This window comes from Lissotriton helveticus, chromosome 3_1 (genome assembly GCF_964261635.1).
Source record: "Lissotriton helveticus chromosome 3_1, aLisHel1.1, whole genome shotgun sequence".
In the NCBI taxonomy this organism is placed as follows: Eukaryota; Metazoa; Chordata; class Amphibia; order Caudata; family Salamandridae; genus Lissotriton; species Lissotriton helveticus.
The window spans coordinates 1,196,345,430-1,196,373,251 of record NC_136061.1 but is presented as its reverse complement, the minus strand read 5'-3'; the positions used below and the strand labels follow the sequence as shown (position 1 = coordinate 1,196,373,251).

At 42.3% G+C, this 27,822-nt stretch overlaps 1 protein-coding gene across 1 annotated transcript in view; it reads right to left on the bottom strand.

Annotated features, from left to right (window-relative positions):
• LOC144823366 (uncharacterized) overlaps positions 1 to 21,498 on the bottom strand; it is a 282,597-nt gene extending 261,099 nt beyond the window's left edge. Inside the window, exon 1 of the mRNA XM_078681836.1 lies at positions 21,386 to 21,498. The gene's annotated coding sequence lies outside the window, so the exon portion shown is untranslated. The remainder of the gene's footprint in view (positions 1 to 21,385) is intronic.
• Positions 21,499 to 27,822: the final 6,324 nt, after the last annotated feature.

Sequence of the window (27,822 nt, the reverse complement as noted above, 5' to 3'; positions counted from 1 at the left end):
GAGCCACACATGCACACTTTAGACATCTCTAACCCAACTATCTTAAGACAGCTGGGTTAGAGAAAGCCAAAGCGTTCAGTATGGAGTGGAGCCGCTCCCACCAATCAGAGCACTGCTCTCATGCTGGTGAGAACAGCGCTAGGATTGGTGAAAAGAGTTGCAGCATCCTATTCCTGTAGGCATCGGTGAAAGAGGAGCTCTGGAGCAGGGGATTTTGTGTTTAGTAAGTAATTTAATTTTTTATTTCATTTTGCGTACCCCCCTCCAACCCCCCACACACCCACAGATGCCAACTGCCACTGAGTTTCTCTGAGGTTGATGCCTTGCTGGAAGGAATTCAAATTCTAATGGACAAAAATACATTAATGAAGTACCTCCTCAAGAGCAGGAAATGAGGGTATGTTCAATCTTATTTATGGGTCAGAGGTCAACTGAATAATCTTTTGTTTTCATTTTAAAATGGCTAAATAGTGTTGTTCAAACATCAAAATTTAAGAACATTTTCTTCAATCACTAATTCCTTAAATCATTCAATCAAGGGGATTTTATAACCCCAATACACTCACGGGACACATATTTACACATTCCCATCCTTCATCATTACCAGGGGTATCTGAGTTTTGTAGTCAGCAACAATCATTACCAGGTATGGTCCTTCCCTTTGGGTTATTATCAGCACCCAGAACCTTCATGAAGGTATAAGCACGTGCAGCGGCTCAGTTACAAATCAAAGGCATTCAACTGTTCCCATATATAGAAGATTTTCTAATTCCTCTTTCTTTAAGGCTCAAGAAAATATAGAGTGTGCGTCTCAGGACTTTGGGTTAATTCTAAGCCTAAGCAAATCAAGTCATGTTCAGTTCCAGGACTGCTTGTTCATCGGAGGTAGAATACGGACAGATATGGACAGGGTCTTCCTTCCTCTAAATCAGATGGCAGCCATATGTTCAAGCCAGATGAATTTGATAGTGAAGGACAAGGCCAGAGCAACATAATTACTCCATATACATAGGTTTAAGGAAGCCACAACATCACTAATGCCACTGACTCATTTGCAGTTGGAACCCTTGGTTTGTCAACTCCTAAAAACTATAATCCTGCACCTAGAGACCTAAAAGCAATCATCCAGTACTGGGTCAGATCAAGCCAGCATTAACCTGGTGGTTAGCGGAAGACAACCTCTTATAGCGATCCTCTTTATATCTACTGATTCCAAAGGTAATGACAAAAGATATCAGTGATATGGGCTAGGTGCCACTCTGGAGAGCTCAGTGACTCGAGGGTACTGGTCATACAAGTTGAAAAAGCAAACCTCCAACTATAAGGAATTTAAAGCAGTCTTGCAGCATTTGCTCCTTTAATGTGAACTTAGGTTGTATTTACTAAGAACAGACAATCCAATAATCCATGTCTATGAACGCTAACAAGGGGGCATGAGTTGTCAATCCCTGGCAAATTTAGCCTGTGTTATGGGCTGAGGGGCATAAAATAATCAGATTACCCTAAAAGTATGTTACATTCTCAAGCGGGCAAAACAGACAGAGGCCATATGAGGAGCCATTTCCCATCCACGTTCTAGAATTTCTATCTGAAAGTAAAGCATTTCAAATCCTAATTCACCAGATGGGGAATCCATGCACAGATCTTGTCCTGTCACTAGAAGATGCAATGCTTCCCAGATTCAATACCAAAACTTGGTAGTCTCAGGGTTGGGTGCTCTCTTCTTTAGCTGGAAAGAACTACTATATGTGTTTCCCCAAATTCCATCAATTCAGAGACTGCTCAAAAATATTCCTCGGGAAACGCTAGTCATTCTGATTGCCCCATTTTGGCCCATGAGACAGTCGTTTTGCTAAGGCTAACAAAGAAGGGTCCAATTCACTTAACGGTCATTTCCAGTCCTATACAGAGGCCAGACTTACCAACCAGTGCACTTAAGAAGTTAAAATTGCCAGCTTGGTATATGAAAGGGATAAACCTTTAGAAATTAGGTTGTTCCCTGGAAGTTGCAGAAATCATTCAGCAAAGTCATAAAGAATCAACTCTGACTTCAAATAAGAAACACTGGAGATATTTCTCTAAATGGTGTAAGGGAAAATTACCAGAATTTTACACATGCACTCCATTTAAAATATTTGACTTACTTAGTTCTCTCTGGGTTTAGTGGTCTTGTTGGACCACCCCCAAACGTTTTGCCTTTCCCCTCAACTTTCTGCTGAATTTGATTTCGGTGCCCTTAGGACTCTGCACTTTACCACTGCTAACCAGTGCTAAAGTGCTTGTGCTCTCTCCTCTAAGCATTGCAATATTGGCTTATCCCCAATTGGTATACTTCGTTTAATTACAAGCCCCCAGTTAAGTGGTACTACCTGTGCCCAGAAGCCTGTAAATGAAATGCTAGCAGAAAAGGATCCCAATTAATGGACTGACACAGCAGTATGGAGTACTTTATAACAAGGGGAGGTACGACCCCCGGTCAGGCAGTAAAGGTCTTTAAAAGTTACACAGCTAATTAACTGACGCCGTAGCACAAAGCAATTTATAATTAGGAAAGGAATAACCCCTGGATTGGTAGGAAAGGACTCTAAAAGCTCTGCAGCTAACAGTCTGACATAGCAGCACAACATGTATTATAACAAGGGGAGGACTATTGAAAGCTTGCAGCTCCTCAGACTAGATTAGAAAGAAACATCATGAAAAAATGAGCCCTTGAAGATGGAAGGCTTGGGGTCAACTTTAGGTTAATGTCCGTACGATGCAGGCAGTGGAGGAACAGGTCTCCGACCTATTGCCAGGCAATAAGGGACTCCAAAAGCCGCGCAGTAAATGGTCTGATGCAACAGCATAACAACCCCCTGACAAGCAGTAAAGTCTGCATTTAGCCAGAGAGTTAATGGACTAATATTAATGCTAATGGATGTAGCAGCACAAAGCACTTCATAATAAGGGGGAACTACTGAACTCTCGCAGCTCTTCAGCACACAAGAAAAGACAGAGATCTGGAAGACGGAAGGCTGTTGTAAGGGGGTTATCACAGGAATAACTGAGACTAATAAACTTTTAATCATTTTGTATTGTATAAAATGACTCACAGCTCCCTTTGAGCGAGCTCAGCACTGACTGTTTTTATATGTTTTTAGTGCAATCGTAATGTTTTAAAATAATTGTTCAATAAATCTTTCTTTCTTTCGAAATGCTACTAGTAAGCCTGCAGCACTGATTGTGCCTCCCACTTAAGTAGACCTTTAAAACATGTCTCAGGCCAGCCATTGAACAGCCTGTATGTGCAGTTTTAAACTGCCATTTCGACCTGGCAACATAAACCTTTTGCAAGGCACAAACTTTCCTTTTTAATATAAATATAAGTCAGCCGTAAAGTAGGCCCTGCGCAGCCCAGAGGGCAGGGTGCAATGTATTTAAATAGTAGGACATGTACTTTAAGTTTCAAGTGTCCCGGTAGTGAAAAATTCTCAAATTTGTTTTTTTCACTACTGCAGGGCTTATCTCTCCCATAGGATAACATTGGAGTTGCCTTTTTTACACTTTAATTCATTCATGAAATCTTTATTTCGGCTGTTGCAGGCATAAAAGCACATACAAATTAACAACCTCTTAGAATTCATATAAAAAGATACAGTGTCATAAAAGACACTATATAATATAGTGGTACCAACATACAAAGCAGCAGTGTTCACCCATTGGGAAGCAGGCAGATACAAATTCTATATAATTTTATTTTTTTTAAATTGATAATAATCACTATGGGCAATGTAATTGATTAAAAACAATCATTAAAAATATAATTTAAACTAAAGATGCTAAAAAGAAGGTTCGCAGCCTATGTTTTCATCAAAACCAGGATCACAGTTATAGTCAATTAGGAGCGGGTATTGCTAATTCTTACAACAGATTTACGACAGATACCTACGCTTACAACCTAGGTTTTTACAAAAGCCCGGATCACAATAATAGTCAGATAGGAGCGGGTATTGTTAATTTTCACATCGGTTTTTCAACAAATACCTTCGCTTACACCACATAGCAAATAGGAATTTAGAAATTGCAACAACAAAAACCGGGTTGGTATCAGCTTTTAGGACCCTGTAGAATTCTTTATAATTTCTGATTCCCAAATTTCTACAGAGTTGAATAACCCATTTTAACCTGGCCCACTTGTATGCCAAGCAGAAGAACAACACGTGTATTTCTGATTCTTCCTCGACTAGGCACCCCGGGCAGAGAGAGGTGGTGGCGCCCGCCCACTTGTTGGTTAACGCATGAAGCGGGAGCGTCCCATATCTAAATTGCAGGAACAATTTCTTTGCTGTTGGTGGTTGTATAGAATCCAACACCAGCTCCATTTTATACTGGTATTTTATGTCCAGGAACCCATAAGTTAAACTAGAAGGATTAACTGCCTGTGAGATGCATGATAGTTTATAGTCCTTCAGTGCACTTGCCAATGATTTTTTGGAGATAGGCATGACTCCTCCGGTGCCGACCATAATTCCTCCCTCCCTAATGCACAAAATGAATCCCTAACAAAGGACAGCCACGGGATATTGCCCGCCCTCAAAGTAGACATTACAGCCTTTAATTCCTCCTCATAATGACCTAACTCTGGCGTACTCACAGCCGTCGCCAGTAGAGCAGTGCGTGTGAAGAGATTAAGTCCGCAATAGGGAGAATACCCAGATCCATCCTTAATGGTGTTAAGGGGGTACCTTTAGGCAGACACAAAATTTGTCTCATAAAGTTGTTTTCTGTTACAGTAAGGGCATTGACTAAGCTATGCCCCCACTTTTCGGCCCCATATACAGTTGCCCCCCTTGCTTGAACCTTGTAAATATCTACGGGCGGGCTTATGACCTTTAGGGCACAGCTCTTGTGAACTTTCAAGATCCCCCCCAATGGCCTGAATTAACTTTAGGTTAGCTTTATTAATTTGAGGACCCCACCCCATTTTGTCATTTAACGTAAGACCCAAATAATCAAAAATAGGGACCCTTGCCAGAGGTCTATCATTCATTCCAGGGTGCGCACAATTTGTGGAATCAGCATGGAAGACCATGTATTTTGTTTTCTTAATATTTATTTCCAAATTCCTCTTTTTACAAAACAGGCTAAATCCTCTAAGACATGCTACATCCCCATTGGTGATTTTGAAAGGAGCAGGGTGTCATCCACAAACATTAGAGCAGGAAATTTGCGGTTAGCTAGTTTTGGGGAGTCAATATCTTTAATGGCAAGAAGGTCTCCAATTAACCCGTTGAGAAAGAGTGAGAAAAGGGTCGGCGCAAGCACACATCCCTGTCTCACCCCCTTTCCGACGGGGAACGGAGCTGTTAAGTTCGCACTGCAGGCCTCACTCGATCCTCCCCGATGCTTCACCACAGGACGCAATCGCTATGAGCCAATATGGCGGCCTCACCGGCCGTCCAGAAACCTCAAGCAGCACTGTCCCAAAGCCCGCAGACATAGCGCACACACTTGTATAGCGTCTGCAAATATCAGCGTGCCCCCCCCCCGTCTATCGGGGGAGCGCGGGTGTGGTATGGGGGCACCCGTCACAGTTCCTACCGCACTCCGCGATCCTGGGCCTCTTCCAGCACTGCTCATCGCTCCCTCCCAGTCACCATTACATTTTACAAGTTTAATTTCCAAATGGGAAGAGATTACCATTTCATGTTTGGTGTCTCTGGAATCCTAATTTAAAATCCTAGTTTACGGTGAAGTCAGATTTTTTAATAACAATTCTGAAAATGCTGCTCTTGGAAAGTTTTACAAAAATAGAACTTGGCTACCATTTTTATCATGCTTTTATTTATTTCAGCAGGCTGAAGGGCAATATTTGTAATCCTTGGTCCTGGCTTAATTATTTTGCCATGATGTATACATTTTATAGAAACATTTAGGGCCACCTAATTCTTTACAGCGCCGTTACCTTACCTCACCTTTCCAGGAACCAGGAGCCCGGAGACGCCAGGAGCCCGGAGACGCCATTCCAGCCGTGAGGGGAACGGCACGGCGTGTTGGTGGGGTTGCTAAGGACTACAAGCCCCAGAAGTCCCTGCAAAGCGCAGGGGAAGTGACACTGCTGGAGGGCGCCTGAGGCCCTCAAAACGACCCGGCCCTCCCGCAACGCGGGACACCTAATTCTTTACAGCGTCATTACCTTACCTCACCTTGCCAGGAACCAGGATACCGGAGACGCCAGGAGCCCGGAGACGCCATTCCAGCCGTGAGGGGAACGGCACCGCGTGTTGGTGGGGTTGCTAAGGACTACAAGCCCCAGAAGTCCCTGCAAGGCACAGGGGTAGTAACGCTGCTGGAGGGTGCCTGAGGCCCTCAAAACCGGCCCGGCCCTCCCGCAGTGCGGGACGCACGCGGGCGTGCCCGGGCCAAGGGCAGGCCGTCCGCGCCCGGCGTAGCCAGGAGGAGGCAGGGCAGGGCAGGGCCACCCCCTTTTCATCGGCCCAATTAGAATACAAAAGACATGGTTAGTGACTGAGACTGTTTTCATTTAATCTTTTATAATTTGATTGTTGGGAATTTGAGACCTAAGGCTAACAATGAGTAAGACTAACCAGAAGGGTCTGGGGGGCCCGGGAGTTGTTGGAACACTTGATGCTTTTTTGGTTAGAGCAGAGCCTGTTCTAATGCATGAGATTGAGATCACCGAAAAGAGGTTGTCTTTAGAACCCCGTAGAGCCTCCAGTGGAGTCCCTTTAATAGGCCCTTTATCAAATAAGGAGTTAGCTGTTGAATCAATGACTCACTCAGCCTCTGGGACTACTAAAAAATCAATAGTCGTTTCCACACTAGCCAGTGATTCATCGGATACTACTTTGATCCCAGAGCGAGTACTTACTCGCCAACAGCGACAAACCCAGTCAAATAAGGGAGAGTCTGAGGCCATAGTTGCATCTAAGAAAAGGAAGGTGGGGGTGTGCCACCTACTGTACATCAGGCCAGCAAAGTGGCCAAAACCAGAGGGGGGGTTCGGGGGAAGAAAGGTTGTGCCAACAAGACTAATACCTCAAAGGTTGTTAATCCAATAGCCAGTAGTTCACAGGTCTGTCATAATTTGTTGTCTAGTGAACTGGAGAATAGGCTTTTAGGTAAACTCGAGGCCAAGCCATTGGTCGCCCTGGAACCCTTAGTAACAAAGCTTGACGACATTGTACAAAGACTGAGCAAAATTGAATGTCAAATATCTGTGTTAAAATGTAACTTATCTGGCAGCAGGACAAGTGGCTCTGTCAATGCTGCAGGCGCGTTTGTTCCTATGTCAATTTCGTTAAACCCGCCCCCCACAAATATACATAGGGTTGCAATTACTGTCACCCCCCCCCCCCCACACTAAACCCAAGAAGCATTGAAGCTTCTGTTGAAACAGCCCCATGTGCAAAGGAATCATCAGGCAACACGGGCAGAAGAATGCCAAAGGGTGTTATGGGTTGTCACACCAGTAATGCCAATCTCAACTTTCCCCCAGAGGCCACGCCTTATACCATTGTACTGATGAATGTACCCCCACTGCAACCCGGCCAAGGGGATAATTGGGTTTCACTTAGAGACAAGGATCTTCACCTAATAAATGCCAAAACTGGGCTGGGTGATCATCTATTTAGGGGCTTTAAAATGGTATGTAGAGTTCCCTGGGTAGGTAAATCAAGGAAATCAATCTGTGGTGATTGTGTGGGGGTGAACTTTGGGACCCCCAGATAGTAAAGACCATTTTAGATAGAGCAGGATCAAGGCATTTAAACAGGGAAGGCATTAACATCTTACCCTTTGTTTTTTTTTACTAAAACCCTCCAATTTTGAGAAGGACTGGGCTGGACAGCTCTACAGTGGCACATGCTCGGGGAATGTATGAGTACTCGGTACCAACCCAGAATAGATTTGAATCTATCATGAACCTAGAGGATATTGATTGACTCGAATCTGTAAGTATAGATGATAACACCTTATTTGGTTTGGGTGTATACTGTGGGGATCCTAGGGGATTGAATTTTTGTGGTAATGGTGAGGAAGCCCCATGTGTTTCCCAGTGTAGGAAGTCAACTGATAATTTGAGTCTTTTTGTATCTGATACTTTACGGGAGACTGGCAAGGCTAGTAAGCCCAATATTATTGATAAAGCCTTGGTGTCTTGTATGGTAAATCCCTTACAAGGAGAACAAAACAAAAGTGGAGGACCTATTGAGCCTTGTACTGTCCTAAAAATAGTCTCCTGGAACATTGCGGGGCTTAGTAACAAAATGGCATCCACCGAATGGTTCCAATTTATTGAGAAACTGGATATAATATGCTTCCAAGAAACCTGGGCTGTAGATCAGGTTTTTTGTGAAGGATATATTAATTATTCCAAACCTGCTATACGGGGTGACCGTGGCAGACCGAAGGGGGGCATGACATTGTGGATCAGGCAGACCCAGGAATTTAAGATAGAGGAGATTGCCATTGACTCGCAGGACATTCTTATCGTAAAGATAACCCAGGGTAGCTCCCTTGATGTTCTCCTTATAAATGTTGGCTCGAGGGGTCTCCAAGGCGGTGGGGCCTCCAATATTGCGAGCGAGGCCTCCGGGTAGTTTGAGCGCTATATAAATATAATTTTTCATTTCATATTGTAGCCCAACCTCATGTTTTTTTTATGAATCACAGAGGTCACAGCAACATTTTAATAGCCAGGGATTTTAAATGCACTTATGAACCTCTTGATTGTGAAGACATGAGTTTTTCTATAGAGGAGGATGATCAGTGGGCGATCCCACCCCCTGGAACTTCCTCCCATAAAAAAATGGACCAGTGCTGCAATCCAATTGAAAGTATTTTGCATGGAGCATGGTTTGAGGGCGGCAAATGGTAGTACAGTATCTGATAAACTGGGGATGCCAACATATATCAGTGGGCATTGTTCTAGTCAAATTGATTACTTTATCATAAATAAGGAGTTTTGGTCAAAATTGCTAGACATGGTGGTAGAAGCACGGCCAGAAAGTGACCATAATCCACTCTTGGTTACTTTACGGACTTTAGAGTTTAAGCATGCTGATGCACTGCCACCCTGTGTTGATTTTGTAGAAGACAACTTGTCTAACGACACATGACGCCTTAACTGGGCCAAGATTGTTCTGAACCCTGAGAAACTGCTAGACATGAGCAATCTGGTAGTTGACACCCTAGCAGTTCTCCAGGACGATACTGCACAGGGGGTCCATTTAGATAGAGTTGGCCAGGCACACAAGCATCTTTTTAATCAACTTAAAACAAAATTTATAACAAAGAACAAAAAAGGCCCAATCACATCTAACCAAAAGGCTGTGGCCTGGTATAACACGAATTATCATATGGCCTACAGGTCTCTGGCAGCGGCAATCAGGAACAAAGAACAGATAATCATTAAAGAGAAGAGGCAGGCCTACAAGGCAGAAAAATTACAGGCTAAACAGGAGTGGGATGAAGCACACTGGGCAGATTTGCTTAGTGCATGTAATGGGAGAGACATGACGAGATTTTGTCACCTGGTAAAGTGGGGGAGCGGGGACCCGAGGAAAGTACCAACAAACCACGTGGAACCGGACCGGTGGGTCCGTCACTTTAAAAGCCATTTTGAAAAGGATTCGGGCCCCCAGGTCACTTTTGTAATGCCTTCTTCTCCCCTGCTCCTAATATTACGAAGAAAGAGGTAGAAAATGCTCTCAGACAGGTCCCTAAGGGCAGGGCTCCGGGACTTGACTGCATTCCTGCAGTTCTTTTTATCCAAGATATAGATTGATGGGCAACGTATATACAAGTGCTAATGAATGCTATTGATAAGGGAGTTGCGATTCCTAGCTCCTGGGCAGGTGATGTAATCCTCCCTATCTTTAAAAAGGGGGATCGCTCCCAGCCAGGCAATTACAGCCCATAAGCCTGATTGATTGCATTCAAAAGGTATCGGCCAGGGTGATTTTAGCCAGAATGCAGACTTAGTTAGAAGAATGCTGCATACTTTCTGATTTACAAGCGGGGTTTCGACAGGGCGTTAGCACAGTGGATCAGGTTTTAAGGTTTGTCCTCATTTACTGACGCACTGTCACATTGGATAAAGGTTCAATTTATGCCACTTTTGTGGACCTAATGTCCGCGTTTGATCTAGTCCCTCGCACAAAACTTTGGTATTGCCTTTTAAAACTGGGGATGCCTTTGGACATTTTGGCATTTGTTATCAAACTACATATGGATAACTTTGCCAAAGTTAGATGGGAGTACAACAGAAAAGTTCCCTGTAGAGAAGGGCGTGAGGCAGGGTTGTGTGTTGGCTCCCACCTTATTTTCAATATACATAAATGGGGTATTGAAGTATTTCGAAAACTACCCTACGGACGCCCCGAGCCTGGCAGGAAAAAAGATTCCTCTTCTAATGTTCGCCGACGATACCCTTATTCTCTCGAAAACAAGACAGGGACTGCAACGTGCCCTCTCGAGATTCGAGGAGTTCTGTGCAGACCATGACCTCGTTGTCAATGTAGACAAAACTAAATTTATGGTTCTCCAGAACTCCAACAAATTCATCGGTGAAGTTAGAATGCTGGAGGGATCGTTAGAGCAAGCTGAGACCTTTTCATATTTAGGTTTACATATCGATAAAAAACTAAGTTGGAAGCAGCAAATAGACAGCCTAATGGTGAGACATGCTCAACTATCTGGTGTGCTGCTCAAAGAGCATAGATGCTCGTATACTAAACCTATAGCTCCCATTCTCCAAATCTATCAATCCTGAATAAGTGCTTCAATCCTTTATGGTGTAGAACGATGGGGGTATGCGAATTTGGAATCTCTAGTGGTGGGCCAAAATACATTTTTAAGATCATTCATTGGCCTCCCGCAATCAACCCCACTGCTCCCCTTATATCTAGATCTAGGTTGCCAGTCCATCAGGGATGTTGCACATTATAGGTTATTGATATATTGGAGGAGACTCTGGGTGACCCCAGAGCTGGCCAACTACGCCTTGGTCCTGATGGAAGTTAGGGAGCTGGATGTAAACAAGAAAATTGCATGGTTTAGCTGCGTTAAAAACATTCTTTGTGAGCTGGGACTAACTCGCTTGTGAACTTCCCCAGCAGTAAGCGCATTTCCAAGTAAAGCAGAGCTAAAGGCTGCTTACTGGCATATGATCAATTTTAGACGGTTTGCAGTTTCCTCCACGTCTACTCTGTCTAGCACCTTCCTGGGGATCAAACACGATCCAAAATTGGAGCTGTATTGGGACCTAATCACCTGTACACATGATAGAAAATTATTCCATAAGTTCAGAGTGGGAACTCTACCCACCAAGGCCTTCACTTCAAAATGGCTTAACTCAGATGGAAGTAGCAGTAATTCTGCCTAGATAAGGAAGAATTAACGCCTCACATTCTATTTGCATGCCCTGCTTACAGCAATCCGAGGCGACGCTGGCTGAAACCCATTTGTCTCGCCCTGGGTACCAGGTCATATATTGAGGTTTTTAGATTATTTAAAACATCAATAGCTGGACCCATCATGATAGCGATAGCTACATTTTTGGGAGTGGGTGATCCGATGGACTGAAGGGAGATATAGATAAAGCCACCCCTTTGTCTATGAACTGAGACCTTCTGTTCTTTTTATTGTTTTTATTTTTATTATAATATGAGATTAATTCAATTTGTGATTAGATGCCCTTTTATAGGTACTTTTTTATTATGTAAGTTCCTGCCAATCAAGTGAGGATTGTTTTAGAGTATTATTATTATTATTATTTTTATGATAACTGTTATATGTCTTGCACTAATAAGTATGGTTACAAAGTGACAAATTAGTACGTTTAACCCGTATCTGATATTTGTCTGTGAAAACTTTTGTGATCTTTTAAAATCGAAATAAAGTTTATAAACTGAAACTGAACTGAGAAGCATTTCAATAGTTTTATAAGTCTGAAACCTGAAGTTATATGCGAATTAGTTCAAATAAATATTGCTCTGTACAAACATTCCAAAAGGTCAAATCATGAAACATTCATAAACAATGCATTTGTCAAATGAAACAATTGTACTTAAATTCAATTCCTATGTAAACCATACAATTGTTTGTGAAATTGCACCAGTTTATAATTTCTACATCTATTCGATTACGGAGCCCTCTCATTAAACCCAATAGGTTTCCTCCCTTGGAGAGTTGCTCTCATTGAGGAGAAAATTCGGTATCTGTGGTGATAAATCAATGTTCATGGTCCCTCCACAGAATCTATCATTAATTTAATCCATCTCCATCAAGGATTTTAAGAAGAAAAAGAAAGTGCAGGCGCGTTTCAAATCCCTGTTTTACTCGAGGGATTATCTTCAGGGCAATGACAGGGTGTAATCTGAAATGAATAAGGAGAAAATAATAATAATCAGTACTTTGTGTCCCTTCTCTCTATCTCTTTGTACTCTATGTTGAATAAAGTTCTAGAAACCGGAGTTATATTGGTGAACAATCTTCCTGACTAAATGTTAAATTTTCTTTTTTCATTTTGTAGGCTTGAATTTTTTGAGGTGACGTCAATTTATAAACAATCTGAAACGATGAACAGACAGTGGTGTTTGTTCATATATTTATACTGAATAATTGAAACTTTCCACAAAAGGAGAAATTTCGCTTTAGCTTACTTATAGAATTGCTTTATGTCTGAACTTGTTTGGAAAGCAACTGGCCTCTCGGTTATAGTGTAAGCTTGTTTGACGAGAAATGCTGCTTTGTTTTGTGCTAGTGTTCAGTTCAAGGCCTTCTGCAATAGTAAAAGGCAACATTGTTTCTCAGTACTATTATCCTGACTGAAACGAGTTATTTAAATAGAGAATGAGAGTCAGGTCTCGGAAACTTACTCAGGTTTGATACATTGTGTCCAGGTTCTGTTTTGGGCCCTATAAGCTCTCAGTCTCGCTTGTATAGTTAAATCTAAAACAGAAAGGCAGAAATGAACATAATTTGTGTGACCTGTTTGTCGGAACTATGGGGGCTTTGTAGATTTATGACCTCCATGCACTTACTCTGAATTTGCACGATGGGCTTTAAGGGTTTTCTCTGGAATTCACTCTCGCTGCCTGATGATTCCTTCGTGTCTGCTTTTCCGGTTCGCAGCACGTTTTTCTTTTTCTGCTCTTGAACAGGAAGTGCTTTGTTTGGTGATGTCTGGGAAGTGTAGTTTGAAGTGTTCCTTAGTTGAAATTGCCTTCCGCTTATGAAGTCATACTATTTGTTCTTTCATTGGTTGAGAAGTATGATACTAATTTGTGCCTTTATTTAATTAGGACATTTTGTTTAACCCTTTCTGGGTGCAGTTGAATATTAGAATTAAATAATCTTGCGAAGTTGATTGTGGCACAGAATAGATTTCTTCGCAACATTACTGGGCTACCAATGTCATCACCTCTAATACCACTAAAATATGATTTGGGCTTTCATAGCTTTGAGGATATGGCTAGATACAGATCAGTAGCCTACTGGAGAAGGCTCTGGGTAACTCCAGAGCTATCACAGTATGCTCAAGGCTTCTCAGAGATACGAACCCTGGATAAAGGGTGTAAAATAATCTGGTTAAGAGATGTAAGAAGTATTTATAGGGCGATGGGACTATCCCACCTCTGGGACGATCCTGTTAATAATGCATTTCCACCAAAAAAGGTACTTCGGGATATATACTTGAGCATGATTGAAATGAAGTGTTTTAGAAATCGTATTGATTGATCTTTTACTAACGATTTTCTAGAACTTAAGCATGCACCTGCCCTAGAACCTTACTGGGACTGGATTACTGTGCCAGGGGACAGGAAAAGGTACCATCAATTGAGGGTGGGGACTTTGCCTTTAAATGCCCTAACGGGGAAATGGAATAAGAGCCAAACCTTAAGGTGTCCCTTTTGCCCTGATCAAAATGAAAATATCGCTCATGTGTTGTTTGCTTGTCCCGAATATTGCGTCCCCAGACGGACATGGCTAAAACCGATCTGTGCCCAGCTGGGCTTAAAAACCGCAATTGAGGCTGCTAGGGTCCTAAGAACCAATACATCCCAGCCGGTAGTCATAGCTATGTCAAAATTTTTGCATTGGACATGGATTATACGTACACGGAAAATTAGTTTGGAGTAATTATGGGAAAGCTATCATTTGCTGCTATTTAATTTGATAGGTTATCAATTGTTGCTATCTAATTCTGCACATTACATTAATAAGGCATTAACTATGTATATTGCTTTAGTTACTGTTAATTTGTATTTTGGTACTGATGAATTTGTTTTTATACCTGTTTTTATAAATGTCTTTTTAAAATAGGCTTAATTTATGATCTTGTAAAAATGTAAATAGGATGAGATAGTGTGTTATTTATTCTACCTTGTATATTCATAGTTCTTTTTCTTTTTGTGTGTGTATGTGAAATAACTCATCATGGACCTGTTTTGTTGTGGGATAGTGGGTGGGGTATCAAAAAAAACAACAACTATTCTTTCTTTTAATTGTAGAATGTCTTTCATGATTGAAATATATCGAATAAAGACTATTTTGAAATTGAAATTGAATTAAATATGCCTCTTTTTTCAATAGGATGGTTTCGACACTGCCACCCCGTGGCGGTTGTTTTAGTGCTGATAACACTGTCCATACAAAGTTTTTTCCTGAGTGTTTCTTTTCAAGAAAATTAGATGACAAAGGAGCTGTCAGAACCTGCTTTTTAATCCTGGAGCGATGTTGTTCTATCCTTTGATTTATTTGCTGGTACGTTTTTCCTATATATAGTTTAGGGCATGGACACTGGATTGCATAAACTGTGTTTTTAGTTTTGCAATTTGAAAACCCTTTAGGAGTCCATTTTATTGAATCATGTGGGAATTCATAACCTTCAACAGTGTTTTCACAAACCGAGCAGTTGCCACATTTATGGTGGCCCTTGACGGGTCTCATATTCCATTGCGTTCTTAAGTCATTGTCTTGATAGGCTATGTGAGATCTGCGCTTATGATTTTTTGACCTATGCTTTTGCTTGTTTTCATTGCGAACAATGGTCGCTGAAATGGGCATTCTAGTTGCGTGAGGAGTTGGCAATTTTTCAAAATCATCTGGCGGAATTTGTTGGTGTGTGGGCCAAACGTGGAGACACAAACTAGTTTGTCTATAGGTTACTTTTCTTTTTTAATAAGCTGCTCCTCTCGTGGCGTATACCATGCCCTTTTTGTCGCATGTTTGAGCATTTTACTGGGGTAGCCTCTCTCTTTTAGTTAGCCGAAGAATACCGCTGCATTGATCATAAAATCTTCTTTTCTTGCACAGTTTCTTCTGATCCGTAGTAGTTGGCCGTAAGTGAGGTTATCCCTTAGATTTCTTGGATGGGAATTTTGATAATGTAAAATTGTGTTTCAATCAGTCGGTTTGCAATGTAGGGTAGTCATCAATTTTTATTTGTGTGGGATAACATCAACATTAAGGAAAACCAAGCACGTTTTGCTTTCGGAATATCATGATGTCTTGTGTTTAGCCGTCCATGAAATTGTTGAAGTTCATCTTCTGTGCCATTCCAAAGGTACCAGACATCATCTATATACCAGTACCATTACTGTATATGTTTTCCAAAAGGGTAGTGATTGATGATAAATTTGTCCCCAAAACAGGCCATAAACAACACAGCCATTTCTAGGGCAAAGGGACATCCCATCGCGGTTCCTTTGATCTGCATAAAGAATGTTTCATCAAACTTGAAGCAGTTTTTCTTTAGGGCTATTCCTGCTAGTTCAAGTATAAAGGCAGTTGGTACTCTGTAGGGCCTTTGTCTTGTTTCCAAACAGTATTCCATTGTTTGGAGAGCTTCTTCTTTAGGAATCTGGGTATACAGAGAAACGACATCGAATGATACCAACCACTGAAAATCAGGATCAAATGTATGACCTTCTATTTAAGTTTATGAAGTCTGTCATATCCCTTAAATAAGAAGGTACTTGATCCATGAAAGGATTTAGGAAGACGACAACATACTTTGCGATGGGTGCCAACACAAAGTCACAACCGGAGACGATTGGTCTTCCTGGTGGTTGTGTGAGACACTTATGAATTTTAGGGAGAAAATAGATAACTGGAATCCTTGGGTGTATTTTATTGAGGAAATCAAATTCCTTAGGACCTAAAATTCCTTGCTCCAATCCAACATTTAGTTTGGTAGAAATCTCTCCTTGTATTTGACGTGTAGGGTCTTGAGCTGTCGGTAATCTTTTTGGTTCAAAATGTTATTATTTGCTTCAGCTAGGTAAATCTCTTTTGGCCAAATGACAAGGGTCCCACCCTTATCTGCAGGCTTAATAATTATTGTGTCATCTTTTTGAAGATCTTGTATGGCTTTTTGTTGTTCCCTATTGATGTTCCTTTTGATATACAGTTTTCTGGTTTTCAATTGGCTAATAGAGGACAAAACTGCCTGTTCAAATGTGGTTACTTGTTTTGGAATACTGTATGGTGGAGGATTAAAAGTTAGATTTTTGGGTTAATCTTGAAGGTTTGGTGTTACCCGTGTTTTCTTTTTCAAGGAAGAACACTTTAAGACGGATCTTAAGAAAAAATTCCAATGCTTCAATTTTCAAATGTGCGTGGTCTGTATACTGGCTTGGAACACATTTCACTCCTAATTCTAAAACCGACTCCTCTGCTTTGGACAATTGTTTGGATGACAAATTTATTATTGAAGTTACCGAATTTTCTCCTCAAGGAGAGCAACTCTCCAAAGGAGGAAACCTGTTGGGTTTAATGAGAGGGCTCTGTAATCGAATAGATGTATCATTTATAAACTGGTGTAATTTCGTAAACGATTGTATGGTTTACATAGGCATTGAATTTAGGCACAATTGTTTAACCCCTTCAGTGCGCCCCACGTTCAGCGGATGTTGCGTGCACTACCGAGGTAGTGCTGCGCACGTCCGCTGAACGTTCCGGCCCCACCCGCGCAATAGAACGTTCCGCACCAGCGCGGAACGTTCGGCGCAGCGGAGGGGTTAATTTGAAAAATGCATTGTTTATGATTGTTTCATGTTTTGACCTTTTGAAAGTTTGTACAGAGCAATATTTATTTAAACTAAATAGTGTATCACTTCATGTTTCAGACTTATGAAACTGTTGAAATGTTTCTATAAAATGTATAAATCATGGCGAAATAATTAAGCCGGGACCAAGGATTACAAATATTGGCCCTCAACCCGCTGAAATAAATAGCAGCATGATAAAAATGGAAGCCAAGTTCTATTTTGTGTAAAACTTTATTCACACCCCATTTGGCTACCAATATAGGACGTAACCCCTTTATTAGCTTCGCTCTTGGAAAGTTGGCATTTTCTTGCAGTAGCCAATTGGTGCCTGCAGCCTTTCTCTAGTCACATGACTGGCTGTAAATGGCAGTTAGGCTTTGTGTATTTATCCAAGACAGCCACACAATGGGAGCTTAGGTGCCACTAGATGGAATCACTGCTGTGCTGCTGATGGACTGCCACTCTGCTGAACCTCACCCAGTTGGAAACCAGCTTTGCTGTGCTGACCTGCTATCTGGGTGACAAGGACTGGACCTGCATCTCTTGAACCCAGAGTGACTCCAAGGACTAGTTGGCTGGCCTTCTGATCTGAATCTTCGGGAACACCACAGGCTTCCAACAACTTTGCATTCTCACCTGTAATCTGCCCTATGTGAGCCTACCCTTCCAAATGGTGCCACCCAAGCCCCTGACTCCTGGAAGTGGGCTTAAGGTGATTTGCCAGCCTCTGTGGAACCAGTGGAATCAACACATAACCTCTGCTGCATGAATTGGACCACTCGTAGAAGGCTCAAATTGCTACAGCAGCCCTCATCTCCTTCGGTACCGCCCCTGGGTGACACAAACTCTGCACAGACCCTCACATGACTCGTTGCTGGCAGCCGCAGCAAAGGACTCCTCAGCGCAGCCTCACATCTCTTCAGAGCCGCTGCATCACCCCAACTGCACGCTGTGTTTCTGATGCCTCACTTCATATCGCAAACGCCATTGACAGGATCCTCAAAGTCAACGCAACAGGACTGCACACCACAGCCTCGGAGCCGACACATCACCTCGGCTGCGAGATGTGTCTTCAACGCAGATCCACGCAATGCTCCGCAACCCAGGATTTAAGGTACTCTGTTCAGCGGGCCTAACTGGGTCACTCTAGTTGACCTGTACTCCATCGCGTATGGCCTGAACTTGCGGCTTTGTCCCAGCCGGCACGACCAGATATCCACAGTTGACTTTATATGCCTTTTGGTGCTATTTTTTCTAAAACGTTAGCATTCAATATCTCCAGTTCTACTAATTGGATTTTTGTTGTTTTGGTCTTGTTTTATTTATTAAAAATCACTTTAATTTCCTAATACTGTTGTGGGTTCCTCTTGTGGTGTGTGTGCACTATTTTAGTGTTTGAAGTGTTGCACAAATACTTCACACATTTTCTCGAAATTAAGCCTGACTGCTCTGTGCCAAGCTACAAAGGGGTCAAGCACAGGTTAATTTGGGGTTTGCTTATGTCTTACCCTGTCTAGGATTGTAGTTGCTCTGTGACCAGGGCTAACATCTCAGTCAACCAATAACCTAATTTTTGACAGGCCCCTACACTTAAAAGTCCAGTGGGCCACAATCAAAGATATAAGGCACAATGGTTCACCTGTTTTCAATACTGAGACCCTATGAGACGTTTACTCATGATTTTTCTAAATTGTTGACCTATCCTGCACTCCATAATTCCAGCTTTGGATCTGCCGTTAGTTTTAAAGGGTTTTCAGATGGGTCCATTTGAATTTTTCAAGACAATTTCTTTTTCTTTCCTCTCTTCCAAAGTGGCCTTCTTGCTGGACATCACTTCAGCCCAAATATTGGGTTAAATAGGGTCTTTAGTTATAGCCAAACCTTACATGAAAATTCTTCATGACAGGATTATTCTTGGACCAGGTTTTATTTATTTATTTTTATTTTGCGGTATTTGTAGAGCGCAACACTCATCCCAAGGGATATCAAGGTGCTTATACCAGGGCAGAAGCTGCTGGGGACTGACACTAGGGGGACATTTAGGAGTTGGGGAAGTTTAAGTTTTTTCCGGAACAGGATGTAGTTAGTGGTGTGTCTTAGATCTGGGGGAAGCTCATTCCACCTCTTTGCTGCTAGGTGGGAGAATGAGCGGCCACCTGTCCTTACTTTATGAATACGTTTAGTCCTGGCCAGGGCAGACTGGAGTGAACAAAGGTTCCTTGTGGGGACGCAAAATTCAATCTTCCCTTGAAGAATAGTGGGGCCAGTCTTATTTAGAACCCTATGGGCATGACAGAGCAGTTTGAAGACCGCCCTCTGGCGCATAGGCAGCCAGTGCAGTTTCTTCAGGCATTCCGAGGCCGATTTGTACTTGCCTTTGTTACAGATGAGTTTAGCCGCCGAGTTCTGTAATACCTGTAGGCGTGAAAACAGGTGCTCATTCATACCCACAAATAGCGCGTTGCCATAATCCAGGTGACTAACCAATAAGGCTTGAGTAACTGAACGTCTACAGTCCAGGGGTATCCAGGGAAATAGTCTGGTTCTTCATTTAAACCAAAAGTGTTTATCAAATTTCAATTCAGCGCCAATGTACCTACCGGTGAACGTGCGCTTTACAGATAAACGGGTTATGTTATGTCTTCTTCCCTAATGTCCCCAATCAGGAAGAATCTGGATTACATTTAATTCATGTTGAAAGGGTGGTACTAATTTATTTTAGTCCTATTGAATCTTTTTGTACCTTCTTTGTTATTAGTTACATTTGGTGCTAATAATAAAGGACCTTCTGGTTCAACATTAGCTGCTGGGTGAAAGCAGCATTAATCACATCCTATAAGAATTCAAGCGCAGATATTCACTGGAATATTCCTGGAAGATCAGCCTGGGGCTTAATAGCATTCTGGGCAGAAGTAAAAGGACTTTCTATGTTTGCGTTTCGCAGGGCTTCTACAGGGACATTCCCAGACACAATTCTGCACCCTTATTGTTTAAATTTAGCAACGAAGAATGAAAGGGGTCAGCCTGAGGTAGCTTGGAGCCCAATCTAATGATTTCCCTACTTTGCCATATAATTAAATAATACAGAGCAGTTAGCATTAAAATCAAGCATGCACTTTAATATTAAGGAATGCTAGGTATATCTTCATGGTGTCAAGACTGTGAAGAGGATGATCGGATGATGCGGTAATGCTCATATTACTTACTGGTAAACTTCACTACACCAAATAAAGGTATTTTTCATGCCAGCAGTAGAATCCCACCGCTCATCTCCCAGTGAATGGATTGCTTGAATAAACAGAGCGTTTTGGAGGCGTGTGGATTCATGCACACAGTGGTACAAGAACTGGTAAAAAAAATGGTTGCTTCAACATCCACAACAACTTTGTTGCCTCTTACGTTTCAGCAACAGTGTATCTTAGCCTGTTTCGAGAAAAGGGTCATTCCTTCTCAAAATGTAGGGGCTGTGACAAAGAAAAACTGCATTCGGAGTAATTAATGTCACTTGTAAGTAATCCGAGCATTACCCAAGGCCTTCATAACAATATAGGGGACATGCATTAACCCGGGTATTAATGGAGAGAACAAAAATTCCTTCCTTTAGTCACAAAAGAGAGAAGAAATGAACAACGACTAGTCACTCACAACCCTTGAAAAAGTGAAAAATCATACCTAATGTTATAGACACACGTTTGTACTTTACTCCATAATCGTTAATGTTAATTATTACCTAAAATGAAAAGCACTGGGAAAAAGAAAGACTACGCTGACCAATAGGGCAGTGACATGCTCACTCGACATCTCAACAAGGATGCATTACTCCACTAAACTAAATTGAATGGCGTACCCTCACTGGAAGGAAAGGACCATTGCAATCTGAATTTAGGATCCTAAATACTCACCTCGCACTTACCGAAGGGTTTTGAGTAAACGTCATTACTGACACTGAACAACAGCAAGGGGTACTTAAAGTGAATTTTTTAACACAATCCCCGACAACCACGGCAGTTGCGTGTCCCAGAACGAGGGGCTTCCGGGTCTGCGAAAAGTATATATATATCCTATCGTGTGTTGGTTTTTATTTATTTATGCGTTTTTATATAGCGCGGACTTTACCCGAAGGCGTCAGAGCGCTTCACAAAAGGAACAGAAAATTACAAATGATCAAATTACAAAAGCACACGATAAGTTACATGAGGTAAAAGTGACAATTGTGAGCAAACAAAATACATGAGGTAGCAAACAGTGCAATACAGGAGGAGAGAGTTACAAGTGTGCAGGTTACAAGAGAAAACAGAAAATTTTGGTACAAAAAAAATATTTCTCACCTGATGAGAGAGAGACCTCCGCTTTAAAACGCGTCTTCTGTGCTGGGGCGGATGCAGTTCGCAGCTGACCTGTCGATCTACAGAAACGTACAGGAACTTTTAGTTTCGCTTTCGTGACGCTTTCACCCGCGCTTCTCCTAAAGCACGTGACCAGCCTGGCTGCTTACCAAGCTATTTCAAACCGTGCAAAGGAGTTTTTAGGTATGGCCTAAAACAGATTTGACTTACACGCTGGCATTCGGGCGTTTTAAAAAAAGAAATTAACAAAAATACATTTTTCAGAGCCTTTCAATCGATCCTTTTCATCCATGACGTTGGTCTGTTAAGTATCATTTATGTTTTGTTTCCTTAGAGCATGGTGGAATGAATGGATCAGCCTTACCTCAACCACTCCCCACCTTCCACTGTAAATGACTGTATTTTGTCTGAACCCAACGCACAGCTGCTTGAAGAGGAGTACATTTAAGTGCCAGGTGTTGGTATGCATGTCCTCGAGGCCACTCCTTTATTTGTATATATTTGCCTACTTTTTCATTGCGTTATGCATATGTTTGGGTTGGGACGGAAAACACCTCTGACCGGTAATGGATGTGCACTAATGCCCTGAGTGCTCAACTGTACTGATGTCTGGTTACCAAATGCTGATTTTTGTTGTCATAGGCGAACACAAATTATGTGTGGGATCCATTAAACAGACCTGTCTCATGGATTACGGTCTTGTTTGACTGTGTTGGGCACCCAAAGGGCTACCCTCATAGTGGTGGAAGCAGGCCCGGTTCTAAAAGGTGGGCCAGACCCACTCAAGGAAGAGCTCTGGCTCTCCCATGGCCATTCAGAACTGGAAAAACAGCTTTTGTTCATTTTTCACAAATATTTTACAGGGGCCTGCAGCTCTGCAGGCTTGGCCTCATTGTTTAATTTTAATTTTTAACACCACTGCCTTGGGATACTTTTTGGCCTGGGGACAGGTTTAAAGTAAAGTTTGAAGTCAGTAGTCATGGTAACCTTTCAATCTTGCACAAATGACCAAGTCTTTAAACACTTTCACTTTAACAAAAGAGGCTACAGACTCCCAATCCAAGGAAAACAGAGACATGACAGGAATGCTTTTCAAATGATTTTGCCTCTCTTAGAAATGTAAACAGAAATGTTTATTTTTGTCCTGCAGTGAGGCTATTTCTAACTTGAAGCGCTACATTAAAAATAAATTAATGGAAATATCACAAAAAGAAATGTTGCATCATATCATTCGGCTAAAGCAGGAGTCTCCAAACCTTTCAGTACAGGGGCCACATCGTCTATTTTATAAATATTCGTGGGCTGAAACAAATCAGAGTGACTACCCACCTCAAAATCAATGCCATTTGTCTCTTGCCTCTCTCACTATCCAGACCTGTGTGCCATTACCCCTCACAACTATTCTCCTGACCCCTACCACTGTTTCCTCCATATTTACTGCCCACTAACCCCCATCCATCATTCGTCTAGGGGAACATCCATTACGATGCAGTGTTTACACCGCACTACCATTACAACGCTGGTTTAACAACGCAAGTTGTTACCCAACACCTTCCCTACTGTAGGTAGGCTGGTGTTGGAATAGTAAATCTTACTATTCCTGAGTCCAGCACCCTACAGCGCAAGTCGTGGTAACGACTTGTGTTGTAAAACCAGTGTTGTAATGGTAGTGCGGTGTAAACACCGCGTTGTATTGACATACAACCATTCGTCTATCACCCCTTACGACTATCCCTATCCACTTTCCCTAATCTTTCATTTAGCCATCTTCTCAACTCTGCCTATGCTCTCCTTTAGTTCACCCCTGGCACTCTCCTCTTATCACTGCCTCTATTCCATCACTCCTAATTAGCCGTCTGCTTTACTGACCTTCAACCACCTTTACTACTCTCTGCTTCAGTCTTCTGTCACTCTTACACTAAAAGCTCTCCGATCACATTTATCACTCCCCGCCTCACATCTACTAATATTCCTTCCCATCTACCACTCTCACTTTCCCCCTTTTCCCTGTTTAGTAGGCCAGTCAGCCCCTAGTGCCCTCGTCCACAAATTCTCTTCAGTCAGTGAAGGTGAAAATCTCTCTATTCTGTCCAAGGTACAAATCATCAATACTTGTCCAGGGCATTCCATGCCCTGGGGTTGGAGTCCTCCCAAGGGGACACTTTAAATACAGCTAACCCACCACTGTCTTTGCCCCTTTGACACCAAATGTTGCCCCTTCCTGTGTGACAAAGTCTTTGGGGACAGAATACTCCTCCAAGAGTATCCAAGTGTTGGCCTTCAGTCCGCAGTGGATGCCTTTGCAATACAAACTCACCCACTTAAGCATTACCCAGATTGAAGGAATTTCAAACTGAATGTGGAGGTAAAACCTGCCCAGACTCTGAGCTAATCCCCGTCTGTTCAACGACTGTCCTCTGCATATTGGAACAAAAAAACCTGTATGGAGCGTTGTTTTTATTCCGCACTGAATTCCAGTCAGAATCCAATTCTGACGGTGCAGATCCGTTAACAAAGGATAACCGGGGGCAGGAGAGTTATCTGCACAGCCTTGCATTACCGAACTTCTATTGGGTTGATGCTTGAAACCATGATGGCAATCTGTGATATCATATGTAATTTATGTCTGGCGATGCGTGCTTGTTTCTTTATAACTCAATAAAATCTGTTTACAAAGAAAAAGGATAACCAGAGGCTGTGGAATGCAAAGTGAGCAGGTGCTACAGGAGAAAAACTGGGGTAATGCTTTAGGCAAATATGACCAGCACCAGACTTTCTGTCTTTGAAACAGTAGCGGCCGGGACAGGTAAGAGCGGTGAGGCGTGGGGGTCGGGAAAGTCGACATATGAAGGGAGAAGTAAAATTAAATAAAAAAATAAATAAAACCACTTACCTTGCGCTCTCCGCATCGCAGAGAAGAGAGAGAGAATGAACTACGGGTGTGATAGTGAATATGTATGTGTAATTGTGACTGTGATGTTGTAATCCTATGCCATGCCAAATCTGTTCAAAGTAAATGCAGGGATATTGCATGTTCTTATCCATGAATGTCTTTGTCACTATTATCCTAGCTTTCTCTTTCTGCTTCTTTATCCCTTTTCTTCCCTTTTCTCTCTTGCTGTGGGTCAAAGCTGAATAATAACAAGCATTGGGAGAGCCAACAGGTCTGGCCTATGCGATATCTATTGGCTTTGTAATTTTTTTTTAGCTATATTGTACTGCAGCACTTGCTTCAGCTCAACATCCTCTGTTTCTGGGCAAATTACTTAATCTCCCAGTGCCTACTAAAAATGAATGTGTTTTGTGTAATTTAACTGGTGCTCATGTAGAGTGCTCCTATATCTTCAGGTCAAGTTTGCACTATCTAAAACTGACAAAAAAAGGCGCCCGTCCACACAGCAGCAAGCAACACCATACATTACTGGAAGTCTCGCCAGTACATGCATAGCAATATTTATTGGGGTTGCCCTGGAAACTTGTTTTAATTTTTACACACATTAAATATGTCAAAGCTACAGGTTAAGACTGTCCAATTGCAAATAATTGCCAATCTCTCTTCAGACAAAGTGACACCCCTACTCCATGGGGAGACCTTTCTGCATTCCACCTGTAAACGCTCTCACTTTGCAGTCAGTCTCAGTCGTTGAATGCACAGTAACTGTGATGAGCTAAGAACCCGATTTACAGGTCTTGGAAGGATACTGGTAAATAAGGTTTTAGCATGGGAGGGATGAAGTGATCCTAGAGAGCCTGAGTCAGCAAATGATAAAGCAAGACAATGTGTGTTACAAACTAAAGAGACAATGTCAAGCAACCAGCGGAATGCATTCCCAAGCCAACTTCTGAAACTCCCCAAGATGTCTTTCACACACCACACAGCTGCTCTGTCTGTTAGACAACGATCAAAACAGTACATCCCAGTCCCCAAAATTGTGAGCTGGTGCCTACTACTTGCAATCATCGGCCCAAATAAAGCACTGTATTTGTGCATTGGGGTTATTGTGTGATTGTGCCTGTCTGCTGTAGTAAGAGGAGGTGTGCTTGTGTGTGTGTGTGGAAGTGGGAGAACTTTGTATTCATGTGATGAAGCCTCTAGTACTCATGAGTGTTGTACGTTGCAGGGTTTTATCTTAGTCTTAAGGAAAGTAATAACTTTCAGACGGCTGCTTGGGACTTCATGTGGTATCTTAGCTGCTATTTGTTTGTTGATGGCTCAAAAAATGATGCCTTGGTAGGAACAAATCTGTATCTTTTGTCTCGATTTCATGTCCTTCGTGAGTGCAACATCCATAAGACATTCTGTGCAAACAAATGATGGACGGAATGCTGACCAAATAAAAAGTGGGTAGGGTATGCCCAGATGTGGGTCCAGTGCTCACTGTGCCACTGTAGTCAAGCTAGCCTGGATGATGAGGGGTGATACCCCGAAACCGGTCCCAGAAACCTTGTTTTGCTTGGTTTAGCTGCTGTTAGGACACCAACGAAGCTAGGAACTGATGCAGGTATTGTGGATGACAGAGCTGAGTGGCATGTGAAGTCTCGAAGGTCCTGGATGCCAGGACTCACAGAACCTCAAAAACAGGAATATGTCACCCTTGCTTTCTCGACATGAAGCGTAAAACATCAGATCATGGGATTATGACATCGGATCAGAGGACTATAATACATTTCCCATGAGGAGCATTTTTTGTCACCCTACGTTTGAAGGGTATGCCCAAACGTGGGTCCTGTGCTCACTGTGCCACTGGATTCCAAATAGCCTGGCTGATGAGGGGTGATACACCGAAAACTGTCCCAGGATGCTCGTTTCCTGTCCAAGGATGGTCTGGCTTGACAGTTCGGCCTTGATTATTCCCACGAGGAGCAGGCTCAAGACTGATTTGCATATGGCTGGGTCTAAATTGGGGTAGGGTGGTGAGCAAAAAAATGATGGATTAAACCTAGATCTGTGACTGGGGGACCAGCACATGTAAACGCGGTGGGGCGAGTGGGGGCGGGGCAGAGAAGAAGTCGACAGACAACGAGATAATAATATTTAAATAAGTAAATAAATAATACCTATTCCATCATCTGTCGGCTCCCCCCCACTGCGCCCTGCCCGCCCCACCGCGCTTACCTGTGATGGCCGCTGGTAGGGGCGAATGTATGCATAGTTCAGCATTCTGTCCATCATCTGTTCTTTTTGCTTTTGTCACTCTAAGTGGAAAGGGTATAGTCAGACATGGGTACCGTGCTCAATGTGCCACTGGATTCAAGCTAGACTGGCTGATCACTGGTGATACCCTGAAATTGGCCCCAGGATGCTTGTTTCTAGTCCAGGAAGGACCTTTCTTGGCAGTTTGGGCTGGACTGTTCCCATGATGAGCTGGGTCCAAACTTGGGAGGCTTGGTGAGCAAGAAAATGATGGATTAAACCGAGATCGGAGCTGGGGGTGAATGTTTGCATTGTTCAGCAATCCGTCCATCGTCTCTTCTTTTTGCATCCGTTAGTAAGGCATACCAGTTCCAGTTCTGAGGAGACCCTGTGATTGGTTTCGGTCGAAAGAAATTGACAATATCAAGTAGGGGCTGTAGTTGAAAATCATTTCAGTGGCAGCTTACAAACAGAACTACTAAAATGCTACTTAGCTTCTCCTATATACAGAGCCAGGACCCCCCAGCATATCCCTATTGTTATTGGGTACATTAGGAGACATTGATAGTACCATTCTTGATGAATTGTGGAACTGGAACTGCATTCCATGAACAACTGAAATGTATGCATTACGCCTACTTTGTAATCAATGACTGTTCACAGCACTACACATCTTATGTATTTTGCTGTACATATTTTGAGTGATCTCTCATTTTCCTAATGTAATTATGTATATGATGCCTTTGTTGAGGTATACTTTATCAAAAGTATTTTTTGTATAATTCAATTATGAACTAATACAATGATTAGCCTATGATGATCATCTAATTATTGCCTTGAAAATCTGTGAATTGAATAACTGGTATTAGTGACTGTCATGAGAGGCCCTTCTTTTGGTTTACGTGAATAAAAACTCACCCTTTTCAATTTGACAGCTGCATATGTAGATTTCACAGAAGCTTAGTTTGCATGTCCGGTCTACTCAACCTTACAGTGTGTACTCTCAGTCCATCAGTGACAATCAAGTAAACTAATTATTTTTCCTGTTGCATGTCTCTCTTCTTGCTGCACCTCACCTCTTATTTCCCACATCTCCCACTTTACGCCTCTTTCTCTCTTCAGCTATCTCTACACCCATCTGAACATACCTCTGCTTTCTATTTGAACTCTTTCTGCCTCACTCACTTGTCTCTCCCTCCACTCTCTTAATATACCTCTCGTTATACTCTGTTCCTCTCTACTCCTGTTTCACAAACTTTCGTTCTACCCCCCTGTCTCTCTCTCT